Source organism: Peromyscus leucopus, chromosome 20, assembly GCF_004664715.2.
Source record: "Peromyscus leucopus breed LL Stock chromosome 20, UCI_PerLeu_2.1, whole genome shotgun sequence".
Lineage (NCBI taxonomy): Eukaryota > Metazoa > Chordata > Mammalia > Rodentia > Cricetidae > Peromyscus > Peromyscus leucopus.
In genome coordinates, this window is record NC_051080.1 from 30,585,507 (window position 1) to 30,612,796 (window position 27,290).

Sequence of the window (27,290 nt, forward strand, 5' to 3'; positions counted from 1 at the left end):
ACTCAGCCAAGCTGATTTAGTTTTAATCAAATATGATGGGGTGAAGTAAGATAGAAAGAAGGGAAATAGCCAGGGAAGGGAGTCCCACCTCGGTGTCTGCTGAAGTCTCTTGTCTGTTGGAGTCAAGAACTCCAACACAATTAAATTTGCCATTCAGATTGCCCACATAAAACCTGGTGTAGCAGCACATGCTTGTCATCCCAATACTTGAGAAACAGAAGCAGGACAATCAGTACTAGGTCAACCTGAGCTACATGGTGCCTTATCCAAACAAACAAACAAATCCTGACACAGAGATAATATTCCTTTTATACAGAGTTTTTCAAGTAAGAATGTTAAAATGGCATTGAATCATGCTTACAGCCTGAGCATATGGGGCCTTACTTTTTTCCCAATTGTAATCTTGCAATTAGTTATCTGAGAATCTGAACCAGGACTATAAATTTCATCTAGATTGGAAGCATTTCAACTCCATCTTGACCCACAGTTGACCTTCTCATCATACTCTCACCCACTGCACCTTAGAACAGCTCTACGACATCAGTCCCCAGACACTCCTGAATTGAAGGGAAGGGCACCAAAACAAAGCCCTAGCTAAAGTGCCAGGTCTGTTTAGGGACCCACTGCCTTGATTACAGTGCTGGGTCATTTAGACCCCAGGTGGTCAGTGGTTCAATTCTTTTCCTCTCCTTTCTAAAGAAAAGTGTCATTAATTGTATTTCATTTGAACAAGAGTACCAATGTTACAGCATATATGCTCCCAAAGCAAGTTGCTCTGTTATATCTCAGTATAAACCAGAATCAACAAAGAGTCAGCAATATTAAACAGTAAATAGTGATGATAGCTGAAGGTGATGAAACCAGAGAAAATATGTTACAACATTCTAGGGTCTTTGTGAGGTACGGAAAGAGGTGTTGGTTTTAAGTCCAGGTCTTGTATATTCCAGTCTAGCCTGGAAGAATGCAAATATCCCACTTCCTTTGGGCTGCAATTTAACAAACAGCAAAAATACACAGCACTTTCAAAACTGACTAACTTTTAATGTAAGTATTTACTTTTAATAACTGCTGTCTTTTGAGAAGATTTAATTAGGCTAATCACTACACCATCCTGGAGTATGACAGACAATATCATTTAATTCTCTCAACAAATAGCCTAGGGCTCTATAATTTGGCCCATTTAACTAACAAGGAAATGCAAATGAGAAAAACTAACAACTGAGCCCAAGACCAAAGGCCCTAAGACTGTGCCCTTTACCAAAGCCTCCCCAATGGTTTTCCTACTCCGAACAGACTCCCCTGACCACCCTCACTTTCAACAGCAACCTTGTTACTCACAAGGTGGCCCACAAGCCAACAGCTCGGGCACTGTCCTAGCTATGTTTTGACTGCTGCAATAAAGACCACGGTGAATCTGCTGTAGAAATGGAAGCCAGCTGGGTGGGTGGTGGTGGTGGTGGTGGTGGTGGCGGCGGCGGCGGCGGCGGCGGCGGCGGCGGCGGCGCAGGCCTGTGATCCCAGCACTCAGGAGGCAGAGGTACTCTGTGAGTTCAAGGTCAGCCTGGTCTACAAAGTGAGTTCCAGGCCTGCCAGGGGCTACATAGTGAGACCCTGTCTCAAAACAAAACACTGACACTGGTTTGCTACTGGGCATACCTCTGGGCTTCAAAAGACTGTCCTACAAACCATTTAGATCCATAGCTTTCCTTAAATCATAAACAGAAAAACTAACTCAAAATGGCACTGGCAAGATGGCTCAGTGTCTAAAGACTTAGGATCTTAGTTCGATCCTCAGCGAAATGTTCCACAGTTGTCCTTTGCCCTCCACATGCACACCATTGCACACATGTGCTCTCACACAGATTTTTTTTTAATTATCTCAAAATGAATTAGACCTAAATGTAAAACTAAAACTCTTTTAAACCCATATAAGGTGGGGGAACCTTTGTGAACTAGAATTGAGCAATTCTTGACTATTTACAATAAAAAACAATCTATATGCCAGACATGGAAGCACATACCATTATCCCATCACTCACAAGGCAGAGCCAGGGCTAATTATCTAGGTGATGTTGGGAGGGGAGGAGATTCTAGCACTCAGATTTAGAAAAAAGAAATCAGAGTTGGAGACTAGTCTGAGTTAACTGTGAGCAACTGCAAAGTAAGAAAGAAGGGCTAGGAATATAGCTCAGTGGGGAAAAGGGAGGAAGAAGACAGAAAAAGGAGAATAAGTGAAGGGAAAAGACCAAAACAGGGGAATGGAAGAAAAGCCAGAATCCCAAGCATGACTCGCTTTCCAGTGTTTCCAGGCCTGCCTAGGCTATAGTCTGTGAGACCATCTCAAAACAATAGAAAGATGAAAATTAATTAGGTCCCTTCTATATACTATACACCAAAACCGATTACAAAGGAATTAGAAAGTTAGAGATGAAAAGCATAATTATACATCATTACAAAGTAAAAATTTTGTTTACAACCTCAGGATAGGGAACGATACAAAAAGCACCAACTCTAACGAAAAAGGCTGAGAAACTACACTCATTAACCTAACTTCAGTTCATCCAAAAACAGCAAAGACGGCTCAATGAAAATAATCAGCAAAGAATGGACATTCTGAATACAAAAAGGAAGCTCCAAGTCAATTTTAAAAAAGACAAGAACCAACTGAAAATACAGGCTAGGTGGTCAGTAAGTGCATAAAAAGATGTACAGCCTCATTATTACCAGGAAAGGAGTATTTCAAGTCCCAGAGCAGTAACACTACAGAAACCACCAGGAAGAGTGGTCAGTCAGGAGCAGAGAAGAGACCAGGGAAGAATATCCAGTGAGAGAAAGGAACTTAAGCAGAGCCACTAATTCACAATTACTGAAAAGCTCTCTGGGCCAGGCATTCTGAGGACATTTCCAGGGGCCGCTAGGTACCACTGACTGTAAATTATAACTTCAACTCCACTGAATCAATTTAGACATAAAGAGGCTGTTCCGTGTGGTTTTCTTGCCATCTCCTTTCTGTTATTTTTGTTTTCACTGAGTTGATGAGAGAGAGGAGCAGGCATTTCACATCCCACCTATTGTTTAAATTTGGATTGCATAACAATTTCCTGTTCATCTCTGCTCCCTCTCTACCTTTGCAACCACCTTGATACTCTTAAAAAGTCACTTAGAACAAAGTCCTACAAAGTCCTCTAGTCTTTCTGGTAAGACTCCCTCCAGACAGATGGTCTTCTAGAAACATTCCAAAGCTCTCTTTATCTTTACTCCCTAAGTATCAACACACTGACAAAGACCCTAGTCACACATCTTTTTCCCACCACCACCACAGCAGCATAAGGAAGGGATTAAAGAACACTAAAGAATAACAGTCCCAGCCACTAAGCTTGCGACCATCCCTTCCATAGATGCACTTAATTCTACATAGGGCATACAGATAAAAGCAAACCATTCATTTTCATCTCTGCAGATTTTTTAAACTTTTATCTAGCCTTTCATCTAAAAAAAAAAAAAAGGTGGGATGAGGGTCAAAAGGCAACAGAAAATATACTAATAAAAGTGTACCTGCAATCTCAGCTGAACTGAGAATGAGGAAGAAAAGGGGATGGAGGAAAGGAGGAAGAAAGAACATTGGAAAGAGAGAAGAGGAGGAAAGATGGAGGAGTAAATTAATTAAAACTTACATATGAATTCAATGCTAGGCCTAAGATCAATTCATACAATACTGCTTCCTTAGTCACTCAGAGGCTTGGCAATCACCCTGACTCTAGTAAATGCCAGCCAACTTTTCAAACCAAAACAAAAGCATCAGGGAACTTAACTTTGCCTTAAGCACCAACATGTACACTCTCTCCTATTTCCCAAAAACCACACACACCCAGGAGCCACATAAACTTCTCCTTCAATACAAATTGTTAATTTAAATTCTAAACCAAGACTCAAAAGACCTAAGTGGTCTCAGAGTAAACCATGAAAAATAGAAAAATAGTTGAGAGGTATTCTCAAGACTGAAAAAATCCTAAAAACAGCCAAGACTCCTGAAACAAAAGCAAACTCATCAGCACACACATATCTCAAATCACGACCTGTATTTCAAATTGCTCTGATGCAGAGGTTCACAACCTTAGTGTCCAGAGTTCCCAGATAGCAAGCTTAAGCAGCTTAGGGGCTATTTCACAGTCATACAAGATTCTAGGTTAGTGGTTCTCAACCTTTCTAATGCTGTGCCCTTTTAATACAATTCCTCATGTTGTGGTGACCCCCAACCATAAAATTATTTTTGTTGCTATTTCATAACTGTAATTTTGCTACTGTTATGAATCATAATGTAAATACGTGATATGCAGGGTATCTGATATTTGACCCCTGTGAAAGGGTCATTTGACCCTCAAAGGGGTTCGAGACCTACACGTTGAGAAATACTGTTCTGGGTGAAGGTAATGTTTCTATGCTGTCAACCACTTAAAAACAACAAAAGACCTAGCAGGGCTGGAGTGTTGACCTGAGTTTCCTCTGCATAGTACAGCAATGCTGACGGAGGCATTGACTGAGACAGACCAAATAAGAACCTCTGGAACAGATGATTCTGTAGCCAAATGCTGGTTTCCCTTACCTGTAAGGGATTTGTTACCTGACACTCAAAACATTGCACCTGGACAGCATCCACATAGTGAAAGACTGTGAGCAAGGTCACAGGTGCACTTGTACGGTGTGTAACTGCTACATTCCTTTACATGACTACAGGATATGTCAAGCCCTTGAAGTCAGCTGATTAGCACAGACTATCCTAGAGCATCACAGGTCCTTTTATTTATTTTATTATTTTTTTTCCGTTTTATTTTCTGAAGTGCTGGGGATTGAACCCAGGGCCTTGCACACACTAAGCAAATGCTTTATCACTGACCTACACTCTCAGCATGGATCCTTTCTAAATCCCACTCATTCTGCATCACTTTGAACAACTGCTCCCTTCAAACCTGAGTTGAATCCTAATGTATAAGACTAATTCCTATAAAACCAATTTCTATAAAGAAACTTTCAAAACTGTCAAATGACAGAGCAGCATTTTTCCTGATCCCAGTAGAGCTGAGTGACCCAATTCTACAATAATTAATACACCTGGGTTCTTCCAGTCATGCACTCAACAAGACTATGTGATAGTGCAGTAGGAAAGAAAAGGGAGCTTCTGTCCTCCTGGAGGACACTGAATCCACTAATAATACAGAACACACAAAATCACTCACAAAGATGATCATACGGCACTTTGGTCAAGTAAAAGTAGAAACTGCAAGTGCCTACAGTCCAAACCACACAATGACAGGAATTTTAACAAAAACTGTGGCAGAAAGGAGACCCGAGACACAGACAATCCACAAGCAGATTTTCCGAAGTCCTTTTGAGGTCCCGTGCCTCCCCCCCCCCCTAAAATGGAAGAGTATGTCTTAAAGGCAGGATGGAAAATTTCAGATTGGTGATAATGAATATTCACTTCAGAAACCTTTACAGCAATGGTTCTCAACCTGTGGTCCGATACCCCTTTGGGACCTGCATATCAGATACCTACCATGCAATTCATAACAGTACCAAATTACAGTTATGAAGTAGCAATGAAATAATTTTATGGTTGAGGGTCGCCACAATGTGAGGAACTGAATTAAAGAGTCACAGCATTAGGAAAGTTGAGAATTACTGCTTTATAGGGACATAGTGTGTTAAAATATAATTTCCTGGGGTTCTACACAGGGTTCATGCCTCTGAGAGAATGACAGTTTTTTCCTTGCTTTCTATAAACTGTTCCCCTTACACACAATAATCCAAGAAAAATCATCCACAAAAAGCCTTGAGGCTGTGTTGTCACTAAAGCAAGTAAGAAGCATCAATCGCTACTCCACTCTTACATATTTGTATTAACTAACTCTTAACTGGCTCCAAACAACCAAAATTTTGTTACAGTCAGAAGCTCAAGTCCTAAATGTATCAACAGAAAACCTACTTATGGGGGCTGGAGAGATGGCTCAGTGGTTAAGAGCACTGGCTGCTCTTCCAGAGGACCCGGGTTCAATTCCCAGCACCTACATGGCAATTCACCACTGTCTGTAATTGCAACTCCAGGAGTTGACATCTTCACACAGACACACATGCAAGCAGAAACACCAATGCACATAAAATAAAAAATAAAATAAGTTTAAAAAAGGAAATAAAGAAAGAAAACCTATTTATCTAAACCTCCCCTCCTGAATCCTGCCCATATGGGCCAAGCAACCTCGGCAAGTTACTCTTATTTCAACCTCTAGGTCTTCTGTGTACACTGAGGATGGTACAGCACCTGCAGCCCAATGGTTCATAGGTGCACTCAGTCTGGGAAGGAAGGGCACCAATCTAATTGAAAGTCCAGATCCTCTCTGAGGTTTCCATAAGAGCAACCACACACACAGGGGGGCCCAGTGATAAGATCACTTCCCTATTATAAGATCACATTCCAAGTATGATTCCAGTCATTTTTTTAGCAAGGGGAAATATACATCAGTGAGGTCTGCACAGAACTACTTTAATTAACTTTAAGGCTGGTAAGGAAACATCTTCATGACCATAAACTCTGGGCAACACCACTAGTGATGCTCCCCAGGCTTCCAGCTCCAGCATCACACTCACACAAACTCCATTTCCCACTTCCAAGAGTGTGCATGCAGATTAGACATAACAGCAGCAGCTAAGGTCCACTTAAACTGAAAGCTGAACCACACAGACTTCTCTGCATTGTATTTCCATACTAGAACCCAATAAAAATACAATTTTTTAAAATATTATAGATTATAGGATTTATAATTGGCAATCACTTTAAGGAGTTCTGAATACAATCTGGCGCAATTCCTAGAAATTAGTACCAGAAACTGGGATGGATAAATTTAATTTCTTGTGCACGAGGCTGCTTTTCTTTCCGTAGTCATAATATAAAATAAACCTCTGCCAAAATGATGTAAAGAAACAAAGCCAAAAAAAGATCAAATATCCACTATTATTGCAGTTCAGAGACAGTGGTCAAACACACCTTCTCAATGTAGTTTAGTGAGCCTCAGAACCTGGAGGAACCTAGGGGCATCGGGAGGAATACCTGACAAGTGGCTCCACTCTTTTTCTTTTTCTTTTTTTTTGGTTTTTCGAGACAGGGTTTCTCTTGTGTAGCTTTGCGCCTTTCCTGGAACTCACTTGGTAGCCCAGGTTGGCCTCGAACTCACAGAGATCCGCCTGTCTCTGCCTCCCGAGTGCTGGGATTAAAGGTGTGCGCCACCACTGCCCGGCAAGTGGCTCCACTCTTAAGCAGCCTAGATTGTATAACTACCACCACATACATACACACACACACACACACACACACACACACACACACACACACACACAGAGCCACACACGTTGCCCACCTTTTTTAAGTTTCTTACATTTTAAGTAATTCTAAAGGCATCAGTAAAAGTCCTCAGAGATTCCAACAGCAATTTACTGCTGATTATTTAAGGAATCTTAGTAGGGGAAATAGTAATGAAAATATGTACTCAAAATGGCAGACTCTAAGCTTTAAAGCAGAATCCACAGAAACCAAAACTGTCTGGTTATTTTGATCATTTGCAGTGCTGGAGCTCAAACCCAGAGCTTCATGAACACTCTCTACCAGTGAGCCACATTCTCTACGGTTTCTCCAAGTGTAGTGACTACAACTACCACCACCCACCACCACCACCACCACCACCACCACCCACCATCACCAACAACAACAAAAATCACTTCAAATATTAACATAGCAAAACCTTTCATGTAGGCTGGTGAGATGGCTCCACAGAAAAAGGCACTTGCCCGTACATAAGCCTGGCAACCTGAGTTCAATCTCTGGAATCCACAGAAAGGTGGAAGTCAAGAAGTGACTACACAAAGTTCCTCTAACCTCCACACTTGCACACACCAACCTGCACACACATCACACACACATAAATAATAAAAAAATTAACTTTTAATGTGATTAAAATTTAAAACAAAAAGTGATCTAGTTGAAAGTTCATCTAAACTGAAAATGTCTAATCCAAACTAAAAAGATGTACACACTCACACTATATTAACATGTTGAGTCGAATCTTTTGTAACTCAGACCATTTTAATTATTTTCTCAAAATTACAACACCATAAGGGGAAAGGATTCACTGCCAAAATTTCTGTGAACAAAGATCCTTCTTTTCTCACTCAAATTAATATTCCAAGAAAGGAGTGTTTTCACAATTAGTTTTACTGTATTATACAGTGTAATATAAAATCCTTTCCTCCACAGGGTCAATCATCTTTAAAGCAAGTAGCTTTAACACAACTGTCTTTTGGAGGGGACCGCAGTGCCACTGAGCAAACACGGAGCCTTTCACACTTAGCATACATCTAATGAGCTAACTCCCCAGCCCACAACTGTCTTTTGGGTATTTCTCCAACTTCCTAGTGAGATGAGTTATCTAACCAGCTCCAGAATAGGGTTTTGAGGACTGATGGATTATGTAATTCTCAACAACAGGCTCAGAGCTCCAAACTACTTCACATACCCCATGTCCTCGCTTCAGCCTCCTCCCACTCTTCACTGCTACAGCTGGAACTCCACCCCCAACACTTCCTCGTTTGGTGGGCTGCGAGTCTCAAAAACAGTAGGTCCCATATATTCTAGGGAGTTGGCCCCAGCACTTCCTACCCCACACTACGGATTCTGAGTCAAAAGGACTTACCTGTCCAGGTATCATCTTTGCATGATTCGAACTGTACTGAAAGCTGTGACTTATGGGCCCTCCCAGACACAAGCCACCTTTTCCTGTAGATCACGAACAAATTGGATTAAACGACAACGTCTCGAATAAAATTCTTTCCAGGAAAATGTACTATTGTAACGTTTTAATAAATTCAAGTGTCCAGAGAGAAGGCCAGGGATCGGCCCACCGACGATAGCCACAAATATAAAACAAATGCACACTCATAATGATACTGGAACTCCTCGTCCTTGTCCTTAAAGTTTCCTGTTTGGACTGGGGGCGTGGCTTAGTAGCCCAGCACTAGCCACGTGAGATGCTGTGGGTTCCATCCCCAGAAAAAAGTTCTCGTTGAAATACTACACAGATGGATATCTATAGTGTACCTCCACAAAAATATGCAGCACGCTAATGTTATATGACTTCTTTTAATGTCTGCATCCACATACTTCTGTCCCAGGTCACTGCTCAGAGACCAGTCTTTCAAAAGAGAGACCTTTTATTCCTCGATTTATAAACAGAGAGACTGACAGACAGACAGACACACACAGACACACACACACACACGAATGAGACGCTGGTATTTCACTTCAAGTAGCAATAGCCTATTATCACAACCATGATAGAGCTTCCATTCTAAATAGAAATGCCAGCGCTGGTCAAGATTTAAAACAGACCGGCAAACTCTGGCAGTGCCTTCAGCTCCAACCTATTTCAACCAGTCCCCATAATCACTACAGTATTGCTATTATCTTAGTCCCACTGCCAAACTCCCAGCTGCAGTCTAACTCTGCAAGAATGAGACACTGTTGAAATGGCTTTCAAAAAAAAAAAAGCAACTTTCTCCTCAGTGCGTTTCTACAAAAAAAAAAAAAAATCTTACAATTAAACGACACAAGTGCGCGCACCCAAGACACCCTCGCTCCTTAGAGCGGTGCCACAAAAGCAGCCGGCGAGGACCGGCGGGGACAGGCAGCGCGCCGCGGCGGGGCTGGGTGGGGGCGGAGGGAACTTGGACAGCACAATGACTCCGGGGATCGTACGGTCGCCCTGGAAGCCACGCGCCGGCCACCCCGCGGCTGCCCCGCACTCCGCTTGCCACCCCCCTTTGTTTTTCGGCTTTCGGGCCTCCCGGGTCCCCGCCGCGCCCGCCCGGCCGTACCGGACCCCGCGGCCTCCTGCACCCCGGCCCGCGGCCTCCTTAGCCCTCGGGCCCGGCTGCCCTGACGAGGAGCGAGGCCGGGGCGCGGCGGGGGCCGCGTCCGCCGAAGCCCGCACCGCGGCCCGCGCCGCCCATCGCCCCTGAGCCCGCGCCTCCGCTGCCGCTACCCGTGGCCCGCGACCCGCACTCACCGGCCGCCGCGGAGCGCGCGAGGCTTGAGGCGGACAGACGGCAGCGGGGCGGCGCCGGCACAGGCGGCCGCGCTCTCTCCCACGCGCACGCCCGGCGCACGGCGGTCCGGCCGGCGGCGGTAGCGGTGGCGGCGGGCTCGCGCCCTCGGGCCGTGCTGAGTCGGCGCGGACCCGCGCGTGCGCCGTGGCTCGGGGCGCGCGCCCACACCTCGCGGCGCGCGGCGCCTCACCTCAGTGCGGAGCTCTGCGCTTGCGCGATCCGGCCCGCGCCTGCGCAAAGGGAGGCCGGCGCGCCCCGCTCCGAGTCAAGTCTATCCCAGCTGTGCGGGCGTGGCGACGTCCGCGGAGAGCGCTGTTCCGGGATGACGAGGTGCCCGGAGTGGCCACAGCTGGGTCTGCGGGCTGGGCCCGGGTCCCACATGGTCACCGGAGCTCCTCGGCCGCTCACACACCCACCCTGACCTTCTCCAGCCTTCACCGCTCCAAGAGAGAAAGGTTCATGAGCCTTCTGTAGATGGGGAAACTGAGGCGCCGAGGGTATTTTCATGGATCTCGGAAGGCGGTCCAAAAGACTGTTGAGAGCGCCTGGGGCGGCTCACACTGCAGCCCCCTTCCCCTGTCCCCTATAGGTCTTAAGACTAGGAAAGCCTTCCTGGGACACTGGGTAGACAAGAGGGCGCAAACTTAGCCACCGTGCCAGTCTGCTGGGATAAGAGCCAGTTCCAGCGCGGAGCTTACCAGGAAACATGAAAGACCGGGTGACCCTTTAGCCTGAATCAAGCAGGTGGCGCTGGCCTTGTGAACTGTGCCTAAGTTGCCTTGAGTTTGTGTTTATGCGCAGGGACACTATGGAGAGTCTTAAGCAGGAAGTGGTGACTGATTTGTGTTCGCTGAAAAAAAAAAAATCACTGGCATCCTTGCGGTAGGAAATGAAACCAGAAGCAGGGGAACTTTCATTTTTAATGGTGTCATTTTGATCTTCACCACAAGCGGGACAGGCAGTGAAAGGTGAACACGGAATCACCAACCCTTACATTCCTGGGAATTGTAATTTACTCGTAACAGAATCGGGTATAATAAAACGCTTTTGGTTGTCGGGATTTTGCCATATTTCAGTCCTTTTTTATTGTTTTTTTAATGATGAGTATTAAGCTTGGATTTGGGATAGTAGTGGTGGTGATCAGGATTTTTTTTTCCAGGTTTATTCTTTTGTATTGTATGTGTATAAGTGTTTTGCCTGAATATATATATGTATATCACACGCATGCCTGGTGCACATAGAGGTCAGAAAAGGGTATTGGACCACTCTTCTGAAGTTAGGGATAGTTACATGCCACCATGTTGGTGCTAGGGACAGAACCCAGGTCCTCTGCAAAAGCAACGAATACTCTTAACCACTGAGCTATCTCTCTCTCTAGCCCCAATGTTTGGGGATTTTTTGAGACGTGGTCTCATGTAGCCCAGGCTGAACTAAAACTTATATGTAGCTGAGGATGACTTTGAACACCAGATCTTTCTACTTCCGTCTCCCTGGTGCTGGAATTACTGGCTGTGTCCCTATACCTGGCCTATGGTGTTTATCTGCACTTAACATAAGGGATTGGGTCTCTGCATCAGCTCAGGGCCCTTGTACTTCTTGTTGACCCCTATCTTAGCTGTCACTTCCCTAAAGTCAGCTGACCACTTTGTAACGCCACCCGTTGCCCTGCCGTCCTCCCGTCCATGCTCCCCACCCGCTTACTCTGTTGTCTCCAAAGCTCCTATTGTTCACACCAGCTCAGCACTGCTCTTGTCTGTTTCTTGATTGTCTCTACTCTGAACTACTAGATTTATGGAGCAGGGACCTTTGTTTTGTCCACTCGGCTGCCCCTGCCACATAATAAAGATCTGTTGAGTGAATGAATGAAACTTCGCATGATGTGAAATGGAAGATTATTATCAGAGGAGTAGGGGAGACTGGAAGAGCATGATGACACAAAAGGAATGTCTGTGAGGACAGGTAGCACTCTGTGAGAGACTAAAAAGGGCCACCAAGTCTTTGACAGGCCTCCCAACAAGAGACAGAATCTGGTTTTCACACCTTGAGTCTGAACAGGTCTCACAATTTGCTTTGACCAATAGGATGCATCATGGGTGACATGGTACAGATCACAGGCCACTCAGCTTTCTTAACCCTGCCAAAGGAGCCTCCTGAACAAGCCATGTGGGACCCTGACAACAAGCTGCCAGTCACCAGGATTGTGAGTGAGGCGTGAGCGACCCAACCCCAGCCAGATAGTCAGCCAATAGCAGCTACATGGGGCTATGAGAGACCAGTGAAGAAATATCCATCAGAAACCGGTCCAAACCTCCAAATTGTCTTAGTTGCTTTGTCAAAACACTGTGACCAAGGCAACTTATAAAAGATGGCAATGGGGCTCTTAGTTCCAGAGGGTTAAAGTCCATGACCTTCATGCCAAGAAACATGGAGAAGGTTAAAGTCCAAGCATGGTGCTGGAACAGTACCTGAGAGCTTACCTCTTGATCCACGAGTGTGAGGAAGAGAGACAGCTAACTGGGAATGGTGCTGGCTTTTGAAAACTCAAAAGACTGCCCCCAATGACACACCTTAAACAAGGCCACACCTCCTAATCCTTCCTAAACAATTCAACCAACTAAGGACTAAGCATTCAAATATATGAACCTTTGGAGGCCATTTTCATTCAAAGCACCACAATAAGCAAATAAAATACAAATTATTTTAAGCCTCCAGACTCTGAGGTAGTTCATTACATAGCAATAGCTAGCTGAAGCGTTCCTCTTCCTTTTGATGACATCTAAAATTCATGTACATGAAGGGCAGCTTTGATTATTCTTTTTAACAAATTAAATTGGGTAATGTGAGTGATACAATGAGACAAGGAAACACTCAGATAAAAACTCCCAACCAAGGCAACAATGGGTTGTACGCCCTTATCTTCTTGACATACTTTGAGTGCCTACGAGCTCAGGTGGAAGAATCAGGTGACTGTCAGTTTTTGACCCGACCTCAAGTTCAGCATTCACCAACTGTTGGGCTCTGGGCACGTGACAGAATGTCTGCCTTTTTAAACTGGAACTTATACAGGATCTACAAAAAAATTGTGTTGCTATGGGGAAGAAAGGAGCTATTATGAAACAGCAGAGAGTTTCGGTGTGTCGTTGTGATGCCACGGCATCACAGTGTGGCTGACTAGTCCCAATGAGGATAGATGGACGGTCAAAGCACCACCAGGGTAGTCTCAGGAAGGCTGTCCCAGTACATGCTATCACAGCCTCAACCCTGCCAGGGACCACCTATTACCAACAGGTCCATTTCACAGGTGTGAAAACTGTGTCTCCAGATAAAAAGAGTGAGTCAGGTAGCAAGGCTGAAATTCAAGCTTGCTTCCTTCCAGCTGCACAGTCCCGGTGCCTGCTTTCCTCTCTCTGCCTGGGTAATCAGCTTCTCTCAGCCCACCCCCCACGCTCGCCCCTAGAGCGGTCTGCTGCGCTCAAACCCCCTGCAAGAAAACAAAACAGCACAACTTGGCTTCTCTCTTCCTGCACTGCGCCAGATGGGCCAGCACTGCCCTGGCGTGGGAAGCTCTCAGGAAGGGCTTCCTGTATTCAGACCGAGCAGCTGCACAGGCCCCCCGAGCAGTTCCCCCTGGAAATGCCCACCCCTCCCCACCCTCGACTGCCCAGAGCTCCCTCCTGGGAGAGCTCTCTCACAGTGAGGAAGCAGACACAGACATTTAAAACTAGATGTACGTTGAGGAGGGCCGGAAGCTGATAGGACTAAGGACACCGACACGGAGTCCATCACAGCACTGAACAGCCTACAGTTTTGCCCAAAGAAGCTGCAATAAGAGACAGTGAAAAACAGGTGCCGGATCACAGTTGGGTCTAGTAATGACCTGACTCAGGGGAGGCTGGCCCTTATTATTGATAAACTAGGGGAAAGAGAGCTCCAAGCTTCAGGGAGGGCGTGGCCCAGCAGACCTGGCTTGCAGCCCCACCTTCCTCACGTGATAACCCACTGGCCCTGCACTGGCCGGCTCACCCTCTCTGCTCATTTTCTCATCTGTAAAAGGAGGAGAGTAGAGAGGAAGGCTGCAAACCCAGGAATTGGAGCTGGAAGCTTTGGGATGTTGCTTCGGCAGTTTGCAAAAGTTCTTGGTTCCCATCCTTGCTTCTCGGTGGACTGACACCACCTTCGGGCCCCACTGTGCTCCACGGGTCCCCCGTGAGCAGCACCACGTCCCAAAGACCAGAAAACAAGGGTTCTGACTGGGAAGACGGCTCAGTCAGTAAAGTGTTAGTCGGACAAGCTCAGCGGCTGTGTTTGATCCTGTGTTATCCATGTAAAGCTGAGCAAGGTGATGGTACCTACTTTTTTTTTTTTTTTTTTTTTTTTTTTTTTAGTTTTATGAGAGTTTCTCTGTGTAGCTTTGTGCCTTTCCTGGATCTCACTCTATAGACCAGCTGGCCTTGAACTCACAAAGATCTGCCTGCCTATGCCTCCCGAGTGCTGGGATTAAAGGCATGCGCCACCACCGCCCGGCCGGTGGTACCTACTTTTAATGGCAGCACTGGGGCAGAAGGGGCATTCCTGGAGCCAGCCGGCTATTCTAGCTCACTTGACAAGAGCCAGGACACGAGACACCCTGTTTCAAAACACAAGACGGTCAGTGCTTCATGAATGACACCAGAGGTTGACCTCTGACCTCCATATGTATTTGCATATACATGCACACACACACACACACATACACACATTAAAAATCAAGGTGTGAGTCTGTTCAATATGTACACATCATAACAGGTTTCCACCAAAGAAGGGTATACTAAAGGCAATGTGAATAAGAGAGTATTTTCTGGCCAGGTATGGTGACACACACCTTTAATCCCAGCACTCAGAAGGCACAGGCAGGTGGATGTTTGCGAGTTCGAGGCTGGCCTGGTCTACAAAGTGAGACCCTGTCTCAAAAAGAAAAAATACATTTTTCTCTGTTTATAAAATAAGGATTTGTATATCTTACAAACTTATATTTAGTGAAAAGCTAAGTAAAACTATAATTTATAAGTATCAAAATCTTACATTAAATATAAATAAAAATGGAGTTTTCTTTGAGACAGGATGCTGAACTTCTGACAATCCTCCTGCCTCACCCTCCTGAATGCTGATATTACAGTTCTAGGAAGTTTCTGTGGCTCCTTTCTACATAGCTGATGTTATGTAGACATGTGTCTGGATCTCATAGACAAGAGACAGAAGAGCTGGGGTGTCTCCAAGAACAGCACCCAGCTTGGCAAGTGCCCATCCACAGCGCCTCCAGAGCCTGCCTGGCTGCATCGTTGGTTTGGTTTGATTTGTTTTTTTGAGGCAGGGTTTCTCTGTGTAACAGAAGCCTGGCTGTCCTGGAACTCACTTTGTAGACCAGGCTGGCCTCGAACTCACAAAGATCCACCTGCCTCTGCATCTTGAGTGCTGGGATTAAAGGTGTGGTTGCATCCTTCTATCTCTGATGCCTGGTGTGTCTTTGCTTTCTTGTGGAGTGTTGAGGAGTCTTGTCGGGCATTTTCTATGGCAGCTCACTAATAGCATTTGTCTAATGTTCTGCCTATAAAAAGACAGGCCTTACAGGCCATTGGGAAGAAGACCCCAAAGAAACTATCATTGTCACCGCGTGCTGAGGGCATGCTGCTAACATGACATGTGCCTGCTGTTATCAACTGTAGCTGCCTGGAGGTTGGTTAGGTCTGTCATTCTCCCCAGTGCCCAAACCTTGTGCTTTGGGAGGAAGTCACTGGTGTGGCCACACCTAAGCTTAGAGCAGGCAGTGATGGAAATGCACCTCACATGGCCAGCTTCGTGCTTCTCCCCAATGTGTTCACTTATCCAGCCCTTTGTATCTGTATGGACTTGTAGGGAAGGGTTGCATGCTTGGGGAATAATCAGCTACTTATCTTACTTATTTTTTTGAGGTAATCATGTTAACATCCAGAACACCTCCAAGTCCGCTGCCGTCCATTCAAAATCAGGCTTGTGTTGGCATGTGTAAGGGGCGGGAAGTTGCTCTGGTAACACACGGTCCTCTCCCCTGCGTGTGAAAAGAGCCAGGTGGGCAGCAGGTGGTGGGAAGAGACTGGTGGATCTGGTTGCAGAGTGTGAAGTCACCCCCGCCTCCTGAGTCAGCAACATCCAATCTGTGTCCCCACTCAAACCCCATGCACCGAGCCCTGAGCACACACACCTGGAGCAGATGCTAAATATGGGGTTGGACCTGTCTGGTGGAGAACAGACAAGGAGACAGGTAATTATGACATGGAGCCACCCAAAGAGACAATGTTGGGAAGGGCATCCCCGGCTGAGGGAGCAGCAGAGGCACGGGGTGGCATGCGGACTTGACTGGATCATGAAAAAAAGCAGACAAAACACGTGTCCCTACCCATGTGGCATGAGTCTGTGGTGAGAGAGCAGTAGAAAGGGAGATAGTGAGGCCTGGCACCAGAAACCAACCTGCACATAGTAAGCCAAAGGAGCTTTACTGCAGAGTGTCTCTATAGTATTTATTTTTGGCAAGAGGGTAAACTCAGGGCTCTGCTCTCTGTCCTGTAAACGAAGTCCAGACTAGAAAGAAGAGAACAGAGCTCCAAATGTCCCCCATGTATCTTCTGCTGTACATGACCTCCATTCTCAAGACCAGCTCATGGTGGTAAAGTTCCGGCTATTACTCCCACATTTCCGAGAAGAGGAAGGAAGGAGAAAGGATTAAGTGGTACATTCTCTTGGAAGCCTCACCTGATTCTTCTGAATGCATCCCTTTGGCAGGAACTTAATCACCAGGCCCTCAAAGCTTCAAGGTAGGCTAGGAAATGATTCTTGGAGCCAACAAATCACAAGTCCGAAGGCAAAATGAGACTAGAGTTAAGGAGCCCCCCTCCCCAGAGGCTCTCGCTGCAGAAACATGGAGCAGTTTAGTGAGTCAAAAGGAAGCTCGGGAAGTAGGACAGGAGGATGGGGACTTTCGGGGAGCAGGGAGAACAATGTGAGAAAAGGACCCAGCCATCATCCCAGAAGTGTACCCTTGCAGCAGTCTGGGGTGCATCCAATTGGCAGGTTAAGGTCACGTGACTGCTCGACTTGGGGAGACTTGGGAGACTGTTCGGTGTGGTGGAGTGAGTTCTGTGCAGGCCCTTGTAGCCTCAGCATAGGGTAGGGCAGAGGGCGGTCACAGAGACATCCTTGTTGTATCAGCTACCTCTCTGTTGCTGTGAGAAAACACCATGACCAAGGCAACCTATAGAAGACTCTTTATTTGGGCTTATGGTTCCAGAGGGGTAAGGGTCCATCACGACTGGAGAGCATGTCGGCAAGTGGGAGGCATGACAACAGGGTCAGGAAGCTGAGAGCTTCCATTCTCACACTGGAGCCGGAACCAGGGGAGGGGGAACACAGAAAGTAGGGTGAGGCTATAAATACTCAAAGCCCAATCCAGTGACTCTTCCCTCCAATGAGGCTCTACCTCCCAAAGATCCCACAGCCCCCGCAAACAGCCACCAACTGGGGAGCAAGTGTGGGGGAGATTTCTCATTCAAACCACCACATCTATGTATCCACCCTCAGATTCCTCTTCTAGATCTCCTACATTTAGCAGGACCCAGAGCCTTCCAGACTCAGCTTCTGCTACAGCTTGCCCTGGTCCTCTCGCATCCACTTGCCTACCATCTGTCCCTCTTCTCTCCCTCCTTCTTACCTTCCCAGACCTTTCTGCAGTTTTCCCTTTACCTATAATGAAATAAAAATTAAAACTAAGTATTTAGAAAAGAAAAAGAATATTTAAGCCAGGCAGTGGTGGCGCATGCCTTTAATCCCAGCACTGGGGAGGCAGAGGCAGGCGGATCTCTGTGAGTTCGAGGCCAGCCTGGTCTATAGAGTGAGTTCCAGGACAACCAGGCTACACAGAGAAACCCTGTCTCAAAAAAAAAACAAAATAAGCAAATAAATATTTAAGCTCATTGTTCCCAATTCATTGGCTACATGCTGCTCTTAGGTGTGATCTATCGAGTCCACTGCACTGCATGATGGGCATGCAGTCACAATGGGTCACAATTCTTGCTTCCAGGCTCTGGTAGACCTGAGTTCAAATCCAACCAGGTCTACAGAGTGAGTTCCAGGACAGGCTCCAGAGCTACACAGAGAAACCCTGTCTCGAAAACAAACAAACAAACAAACAGCTTGATGCCATCTTCAGAGTATGCCTGCTTTTCATGGGACTGAGCTGGAGGAGAGGAGCTAGAGAGCTGGAACAGGGGAATGCCATCACAGCAACTGGCCTAGATTCCCAAGGGCCTTGGATGCAGGTGAGTGGGCACTGGCAGTCACACTGGCTCCTGCCCAGCCCTAAAAGCACAGGTCCAGGCCAGAGGGACCCAAGCCAAGCATAGTTCCTCATGACTCCAGGTCCAGCCAAGTGAGCCGCATGGTCACAGCATCCAGCTGATGATGATTCCCTTTCTCATAGATCCTGCCCGGATCTTCTGTAACTGGGCTGGCTTGCTGACTCAAGGGAAGGTCCTTGCTTAGCCTCAGTGTCCCCATCTGGCTGCCAACACAGTTGACAAGGATGTCAGAGGCTTTGGAGCTGCCATCTGTGGCGCTGTCTTCCAGGGTGGAGCAGACCTCACCCCTGTAATTTCCCCGTAGCCTGAGAGTGCCTCCCACAGCTGTTGTAGAGCCACGTGACCCGACTGTCTTTGCATTAATGATCTGGCGGGGGTTATAAACCACGACTGGCCTGGTCCAGATAAAGTCTCAGCAAAGGGCTTCCTCACGCTCAAAATTAGAGACGGCACAAAGCAGAAGATGAACAGCAAGGGGTGAACACAAAAGAGTCGACGACATTTGGAGAAGGGGGAGCAGACGCAGACATGGAGGCTGATTGTAACGTGAAGAGACTGAATGCCAGATGCTTAACTGCCGGCTTCCGGGGGTCTTTCAGGTTAGGACAAAGAAGGCACATGTTATGCCCCAGGAAAGGCCCTGTGGCAGAGGGCAGTAGAGTTGACCCTTGGTGGTCTCTTACCCTCTCTGTGCTTTGGTTTTTTTCTCATCTGTAAAATTGGATAATAATGCCTTCTAAGTGGAAAGTGACGATGAGAGAATATGGACTCACGGGCCAGCTGTCTAACAGGCAGACCTTATAGCCACAATGACTAAGGCCCCAGGCACAGGAAGCAGGCAAGCAATTGATAGGCACACAGAATGAAGTTCATTTTGTGGGACGACAGTGGACTTTTTCTTGTCGTATGGAGCCCAGGACCTTTGCCTATGCTAGGCAAGCACTTTACTAGAGCTTTGTTTCCTGCCCCTGCTCTCTGAAAATCATCTATTTTCTGAGACAGGGCCTCAGTGTGTAGCCGAGGCTTGCCTGGAACTCGCTCTGTCGCACAGGTTAACTTCAGACTTTTTTTTTTGGGGGGGGGGGTTTCGAGACAGGGTTTCTCTGTGTAGCTTTGCGCCTTTCCTGGGACTCACTTGGTAGCCCAGGCTGGCCTCGAACTCACAGAGATCCGCCTGGCTCTGCCTCCCCAGTGCTGGGATTAAAGGCGTGTGCCACCACCGCCCGCCCGGCTTAACTTCAGACTCTTGGCCATCCTCCTGCCTTAGCCTCTCAGGCTCTCAAGGGCTGGCATTACAGGTACTCAGTGAGTGACAATGGTGACCCTGGGCTCTCTAAAATTGGGTTCCTCAACAGAGATGACTGCAAAGTTTTAAGGGAGATAAATAACATGTGTATGGGAGATGGCTGTGATGCCTAGTTCTAGAACTAGGGAAGCTGAGGCAGGAGGATTACCAAGAATTTGAGACCAATGTAGACTACAAACACTAAGGGATTCTGTCTCAAAAAAAAAAAAACCTACAGGGACTCTAGTGGCTCGGTGGGTAAGGAGGGTACTTCCCTCACAAACCTGAGAACCTGAATTTGAATCCCCAGCACCCACAGCTGTACGCAACTGTAACCCCAAAGCCAGGGACCGAGACAGAATGCCTGGAGCTTACTAGAGAGCCAGCCTGGGCAGCAGTGAGCTTCAAGTCAGCATAAGACCCTGTCTCAGGGAACTAAGATGGAACTTGATTGAGCAGGATGCCTGACATCCTCCTCTGGCTTCTGTGTGCCCAGCAGCACACAGGGGCATACACCACACACAAATATGCACACATACAAGGACACTTTTGTTGTTGGGCTTTTTTGTTTGTTTGTTTTTCAAGACAAGGTTTCTCTGTATAGTCCTGGCAGTCCTGGAACTCACTTTGTAGACCAGGCTGGCCTTGAACTCACAGAGATCCACCTGCCTCTCTCCTGAGTGCTAGGTTTAAAGGTGTGCACCACCATGGCCTGGACAAGTAAACTTTTTAAAATAAAAAGCCAGGTGTGACTCTTACCTGTAACCCCAGCACTTGACAGGCTAAGGCAGGAAGATCATTGCAAGTTCCAGGCAGGCCAGCCTAGGCTACAGAGCTAGACATAAACAACAGTGTGTGTGTGTGTGTGTGTGTGTGTGTGTGTGTGTGTGTGTGTGTGTGTGTAAGAGTGAGTCTCTATTCCTGGTGTTTCTGTTCACAGGAACACTGTCTGGCAGGAAGCACTTGAAATGTTTGCTTGGCTGGGGGGAAGAGCACATAGATGTTCATGGTCATTATTCCAACAGAAATACCTGGCCGTGGTCTGGGGCCCACCCACTATGCCCAAGAGAACGGCCAGCGCTCTGTGAGCACTCTATAAATGGTCTCTGTGGACACATTCATCCAGGTCTGTTTCTAAACTGGCTGCCCAGAGCCGCCTCCGCTAGCCACGAACTCTGGGTTCACGACGCGGGTGTAATTGCCACCTCCACTTGGAGAAAACCCAGGTGACTCAGAGGGTGGAAATGCCACCTATGCCTTAGGGACAGGAAAAGTGCTGGGCCACGGCCAGCACCCACAAGGCGTGGCTGTCTGGCTTCCTGTGCAAGATCCAGCTGAGCTCTCTGCACCTCAAGCACGCCTTATTCCACTCTCTTCGGCTTCACTTGCTGATCGATCGATGACGAATTTGAAAGGGGCAGGCAGCATTTAGTCTGTGACAGTCGTTCAGTAGTCCCCTCCAGTAGCTCTCTGATGACAAGGACAAAGCCTTGGGCCCACACAAATGGCAAAGCCAGCAGCGGATGATCAATAACCAATCACTAGCCTCTAGCGGGAGGACTGAGAGCAGGATGGGCTTTGAGGACAAGCAAAGTTCCAGCCAGGGGTGCAGACTAGCTGGGATTTTGTGGAGGTGAGTCCAAACCCAGGAGTCAGTCTCAAGAATCAGGCCTAGGGAAGGCCCTTGTGATGAGGATGGGATGGAGGATTCGCAGTCCCATGACCCAGCTGGCACTGGTGAAGGATGTGGTCCGAACCTCCCAACAGCGCTGTGAGATAATTATGTCTCTGACTCCCATTTTACAGACCAGGACACTGAGGCCAGAGCCCAACTCCTAACCACAGCTGCAGCATCCATAGCTCCTGCCTGTGCATGCTGCTGTGACTTCAGTCCAAGAAGCATGGCAGCCCTGTGAAACACATCAGTCTCAGATTCCTATTTTAAGACAAGGCAATGGCTGAGAGGAAGCAGATAAGAAGGCTGTGCTGTCAGAGCCCGGGTTCAGCTAACCCTCCCGTAGGTGTGGATCGGGGTGACCGTGAGTGGGAGACAGAAGCATCCTGAGAGAGGCCTTCAGGAGGGTGGGGGCGGCTCCTCTCTGCTCTGCTCCTCTCTGCTCTGCACACTGGAGGCGGAAATTACTAACTAGACATGAAAATATACAAGTCATTGCAGACAAATTTAATCAACACAAGGAAACAGACCAAAGAGGGGAAGAGAGAACAGGTGGTTACAAATAAAAGAGAGGCAGGGAAGGCATCGAGCCTCCTGGGACCATGGGCTACAGACTGTCAGTGCGCGCGCGCGCGCGCGCGCGCGCGTGCGCGCCCGTGACTTCAGTATTCCAAACAAGCTCATTCGTCTCTGCAATAATGAAAAGTCCGTTTAGAGAGTGGGTACATACAGCAAAGGAAAGAATAGCAGGAGAGCCCAGGCAGGAAGGAAGCTGGGCTGTGGCCTTGGGGGAAGGAACGGACCATGGAGGTCAGCCAGCACAGCTTTGCAGGGCCACGGCTCTGGGGTGTGGTCCAGCTTTTGGCCCTGAGCCTTGAACCTTAGTCTCAGTCTGGGTAGAGGATCAGCTGGCTGGGGCAGCAGCTGTCAGGGGAGGCAGGTCATCTTCATGGCCACAGTGATTACTTTAAGTGTGAAGGGCGCCACTGAGAAATGGGAACATGGTGGGGCCAGCAAAGTATTTCTATGGGAGACCTCAGCTTCCTGGTTATCCTCCTGGGGCCAGAATGACCTAAGGACGTGCCAGCCAGTGGAATGTGCAGACTGGATGGAGAGTGGCTGAGCCTGGCTATAACTGCCACTCTGGGGGACAGGCAGGGCAGAGCTTCAGGAAGTGGACATCAGCTGGTCAGTCTGCATCGGGGGAAAACTGATGGGTTTGACTTCTGAGGCATGTGACCTGGGCATCCCAAGAAGGCCTTGGGCTTAGAAGCAGAAATGGGAATCATGACAGTGACTGCAAGTTCCCCAGGCCCTTTCTTGAAATTGTTCATGCTTTTATCTTCCAGTCTGTCTGACTGCACATGCTAGAACTTCAGACCCTCAGCTCTACATGGGTCCCTGACGACCACCTCCCATCTCCCCACCACCCCAGTCTTCCTACCTCCAGGGTCCTTGGGCTGTATCTAACCTTGCTCCATGCGCCAGGCTCTAGCCTTGTTCTTACTCTCCCCTATCCTGGCCTTGACAGAGAGTGGAACTAATACCTTATTGCGTTTAGGCTGGGGCAAGCAGTGGTTCTCTGCAGCTGTACCTGGCATCACAGATACCCCCACTCTGATCTAGGTCCCAGTGTGTCTGGATACATCCCTGATGAGCCAATGGGTTTTTTGAGCTTACTTACAGGAGCATATTCAACGCCCAAACAGCTGCATCACTGAAATATTCACCCTAGCGTAAGTGACTACTTCCCCAGAGCTACACAGATGGAGTGTCCCTCCTTCAGCAACTTTTCATCTCCTGAGGGCACAGTGTGGCCGGAGCAGGATTGTGTAGAGCTGGGAGAGGGGCCCAAGAGGTGGAGAGTGGCTAGACTTTCAGGTGAGGGTCTAAGGACCCTCCCACTCCCTTCTATAAGGGACCAGCAATAGATTCCAACTGGTTTAAAGCAACCACGGCTTTTCTAAGCTGGTAATGGCTGTTATGCCTGAAGGCGGGATTCTACAGCAAACCATTCCATCAACATTCCTTTTGCTACAAAAGGCTCATGTAAAGGGTGCATGGGTTACAGACCTAAATTACTCTTCTACCCTACAAAGACCTGTAAGGCAGAAATGTCGTCAGAGGCTCTCGGGCAAGTGAGACAAAGGGAATTAGTGGCTCTAAGGAGGGAGATGTGGCATTTGTGGCTCTGAGAGGACCCTTCCAAGACGGTGGCACCTGAGTGGAGATGACAGAGTATACCAGGAACACAGGCAGGCCAGGGTGCCACCTGTGTAGCACTGGGCAGATGGAGGGCATTGCCAGACACGCCCATCACGTTGTCTGCACTCTCGCTCCTTCCTTCTGAGGTGCGCTGTCTTAGGTGGTCCTCCAGCATGGTGGCCCTGATGTTCCCTGAAGCCCCGGCTGATAAGAGTCAAGGAGGGAGGCAGCTCATGCTGGGACACGAGCCTGTGGGCTAATGGCAGCCAAAGGCCTGGCTCTTCTTGGGAAGCTGCCTAGGCAGCTGGCTGGTCAGCAGCTGTTCTGACGCAGGGCATTTGCACTGGGAGACAATGAGAGAGTCTGGGGGGGGGGGTAGTCGAGGCTGGAGTGGAAACACAAGGATGCAAGGAAAGCCAGCCCCAAGCCAGGAGAAGCCAGGCTGCCACAAGGGAGATAAAGAAGTCAGCTGGAGGAAGGCATGAGTCAGCAGGAGGGGTGGGGAGCCCAGCTGTGAGTCAGCCCCAAGCCCGCTGACTGCAGGAACAGAAGCAGAGAGGAAGAGGAGCTGGAAGGAGTCATAAAGACTTTGAGTCACCATGAGCTCTGTTGCCCATGGGGGCTAGAAGCCATGGATAACCAGGCCCCGAGGCTCTGTCCTATGACATTACTGGTTGTAGGTGCTGTGCCCTGGTCCTCGGAACCAATAAACACAGAGTTCTAAAGAGAGACAAGGCCTGGAGCAAGGGCAGGGAGTAGACAGGGGAGGGCCAGCCCCGACTCACCTCCCAGCTCCTTTCTCTCAGGCACGTTCCATCCCATGACTACCACCAGCCTCCCCTGCCCTCTGTGGCTCTCTCATCCCTGCGACTTGTGAGGGCTATGACAACTGCCCTGGCACCACCGAGGCTGACCAGCTCAGTGGCCCAGACAACTCAGCTTCCCCCACATAATGGCCTGGTAGAACTCTACGCGGGGACTCACTGGGGACTCTACCAGCACAGCCAGCTGCTTCCAGGATCCCTGCCTCTGTGCCCTCTAGAAAGCCGAGCTGGATCTCTCCAACTGACCTTCTGTGGATCACTTCCGCAACTTCAGAGCAAACCAGTTCACTGATGCATGCATTCAATGGTATTGGTGGCAACATGGAGCAGGAGCAGAGCTTGCTACAGATATGTGTATATCACTTACATAGAACTGTAGATTACGTAGGTCAGTTCGGACACTAGAAAGCAATGTAGGGAAGCAAAAATAGAGCCTGGAAATAGAGCACAGTGGTAAGGCATTTGCCGGGAGTGTGCAAGTCCTCAGGTTCAATCCCTAGTATTCACAAATCAAACCAATATACCAATAGAAGGTAAAAATACAGCCTGAAATAGTGAGGGCTTATGGGTGGTATAAGGAGTCAGGGGAAGGACTCTGAACAAAGCCAGAACACTGTGAAGGAGCCAGCCAACCAGATTAGATATTCAGTTCATATTCATGCATTTATCGGGGCCAAAGTGCTAAATGAGAAGTACTTCATTCCTGGACAGCATCTATTATGGCTTCAAGACAGTAACAGAAACTGCCCAGAAAGTTTTCACAGTGAATTACACTGCAACATACATTCAGATATAAAAATATATATGTAACTATAAGGCTAAAATTATTCAAGTAATCCCAGCTGCCCTCCCTCCCCCTTGGCACATGAAGAATTCTAACCTGATCCCTTGTTCTCTCCTCTTCATTCTTCAAGGCGGATTCTATGCCCAGGTGGGTTCCTTAAGGTCTCACAGCTGCGTGAACGAGTAAAAGGGAAGAGAGAAAAGAAGTAAGGATGCTTGGGGGAGTCACACAAGAGTCATCCAGGACAAAGGTCCGTGAGAGATTGGGAAAAACCAAGGACTTTCACCAACCCGTTTATGAACTCAGTGTCACGTTTGTGGTGAGTGACAGGTGTGGGAGAGGGCTTGAAAGGACTGGAGATCTATGGTGGTATTTTATTTGTACTGAAATGTGATTTTAATTGTATGTTAATAAATAAAGTTGCCTGGGGGTCAGAGCTATTAGAGCCATAGAAAGAGCGTGGCAGTGGTGGTGCCCGCCTTTAATCCCAGCACTTGGTAGGCAGAGCTAGGTAAGTCTCTGTGTGTTCAGGAATACAGCCAGCATTGGAGACACACGCCTTTAAGACCTGGAGGGCTGTACTTACAGGCAGTGACGAGGCAGTCACATGTTTGGGTTTACAACCAATAAGAAAGCAGAACAGAAAGACTATATCAAGACAAACACACAGGAAGTAGGTCTCTTTCGGAGAGGTAGGAGCACCGTAGGAGGAAGGGTAAGGTTTTAGCTCTGAGCTTTGACCTCTTGGCTTTCTCTTTACATTGGTTCTGTGTTTCTTATTTAATAAGACAGTTGGTTACATCTACAGAGATCGGCAGCAGGTGCTGGACTGTTCTCTGGGACTGCACCCTGTGAAGAACAGGTTTGTGAGTATTGTGTCTACTTCGGTCAGTTGTTCATCACCGTGACAAACTACCTGGGAAAGTCAGCGTCAAGGGGAAAGACATCTTTCAGTTCATGGTTTTGGAGGTTTCCGATCTCTGTCACTGAGTCACTCAGGTCACTCAGTCCTGTCATTCAGGGCTGTGAGGAAGCAAAAGCATCATGGTGGAGAAGAAAGATGCTCACTGCATGGCAGTCGGGGAGGAGGGAAAGGAGAGAAAGATGCACACAGAGAGAGACAGGGAGAGAACGAGACAGAGACACAGAGAGAGACAGAGAGGGAGACAGACAGAGTGAGGAGGAGGAGGAGGAGGAAGAAAAAGAAGCTGCCATTGCCACTCTAAGACACACCCTTTGGATTAGTTCCTTTCCTATTGTAATAAAAACACCTGGGTCAACTTAAAGAACAAAGTTTATTTGAGCTCATGATTCCAGAGGGCTAGCATCCACGACGGCTGAGCAAAGGCATGGCGGCAGGAGGCTGAGGGCTCTCGTCTTGAACTACAACCTCCCCAATGAGGTCAGAGACCCGTGATCTAAAAAACATGTAGCCTTACGTGTGTTGATATGCATGTGGTTCGTGGTTTTGTTGTTCAAATTCCTAGGGCACAAAGTATAAGGGCTCTGGAACCTCTCAAATTCCCTTCCCAGTTTGGATTCATGCCTTGGTTGGTCATGTTACCCAGGCAAGTGAGTGGCTTTATGGCGCTGAGCTTCATAGGTCAGAGGACAATTATTTTCATACATAGGTTAGCTGAAACTAAAGGGTCGTCGTCCCCCCCCCGACCCCCGACACCCAGAATTTGTCCTCTTGTTTTGTACAGGGCAGCAATGAGCCCAGGCAGACACACTTGCATCTCCAAAGTCTCTTTGCCGCTGGGAGCTGTGTGCCTTGCTGGGTTCCCCCCCACACAGGGTGGACATGAGCTTGGAGATAAAGCTGTCATCTTTGTTTGTATGCATCTGGGTGTACACCTGGGTAGGAGCCAGAGGTCAACCTTGGATGTAGTTTCTCAAAATAACCTTCCACCTTATTTTATTTCATTTGTTTGTTTGTTTGTGTTTGAGACAGAGTCTCACTAGGTAGCTATGACTGTCCTGGAACTCACTCTGTAGACCA

General features: G+C 47.8%; 1 protein-coding gene across 3 annotated transcripts in view; it reads right to left on the minus strand.

Moving 5' to 3' along the window:
* Ptk2 (protein tyrosine kinase 2) overlaps positions 1–10,250 on the minus strand; it is a 221,195-nt gene extending 210,945 nt beyond the window's left edge. The window contains exons 1-2 of one of the 3 annotated variants that reach the window (XM_028886014.2): positions 10,110–10,250; positions 8,739–8,821 (exon numbers count right to left, since the gene is read on the minus strand). The gene's annotated coding sequence lies outside the window, so the exon portion shown is untranslated. Of the gene's footprint in view, positions 1–8,738; positions 9,620–10,109 lie in introns of those variants that run through there. The other 2 variants (XM_037197525.1, XM_037197524.1) reach the window with 2 other exon arrangements.
* Positions 10,251–27,290: the final 17,040 nt, after the last annotated feature.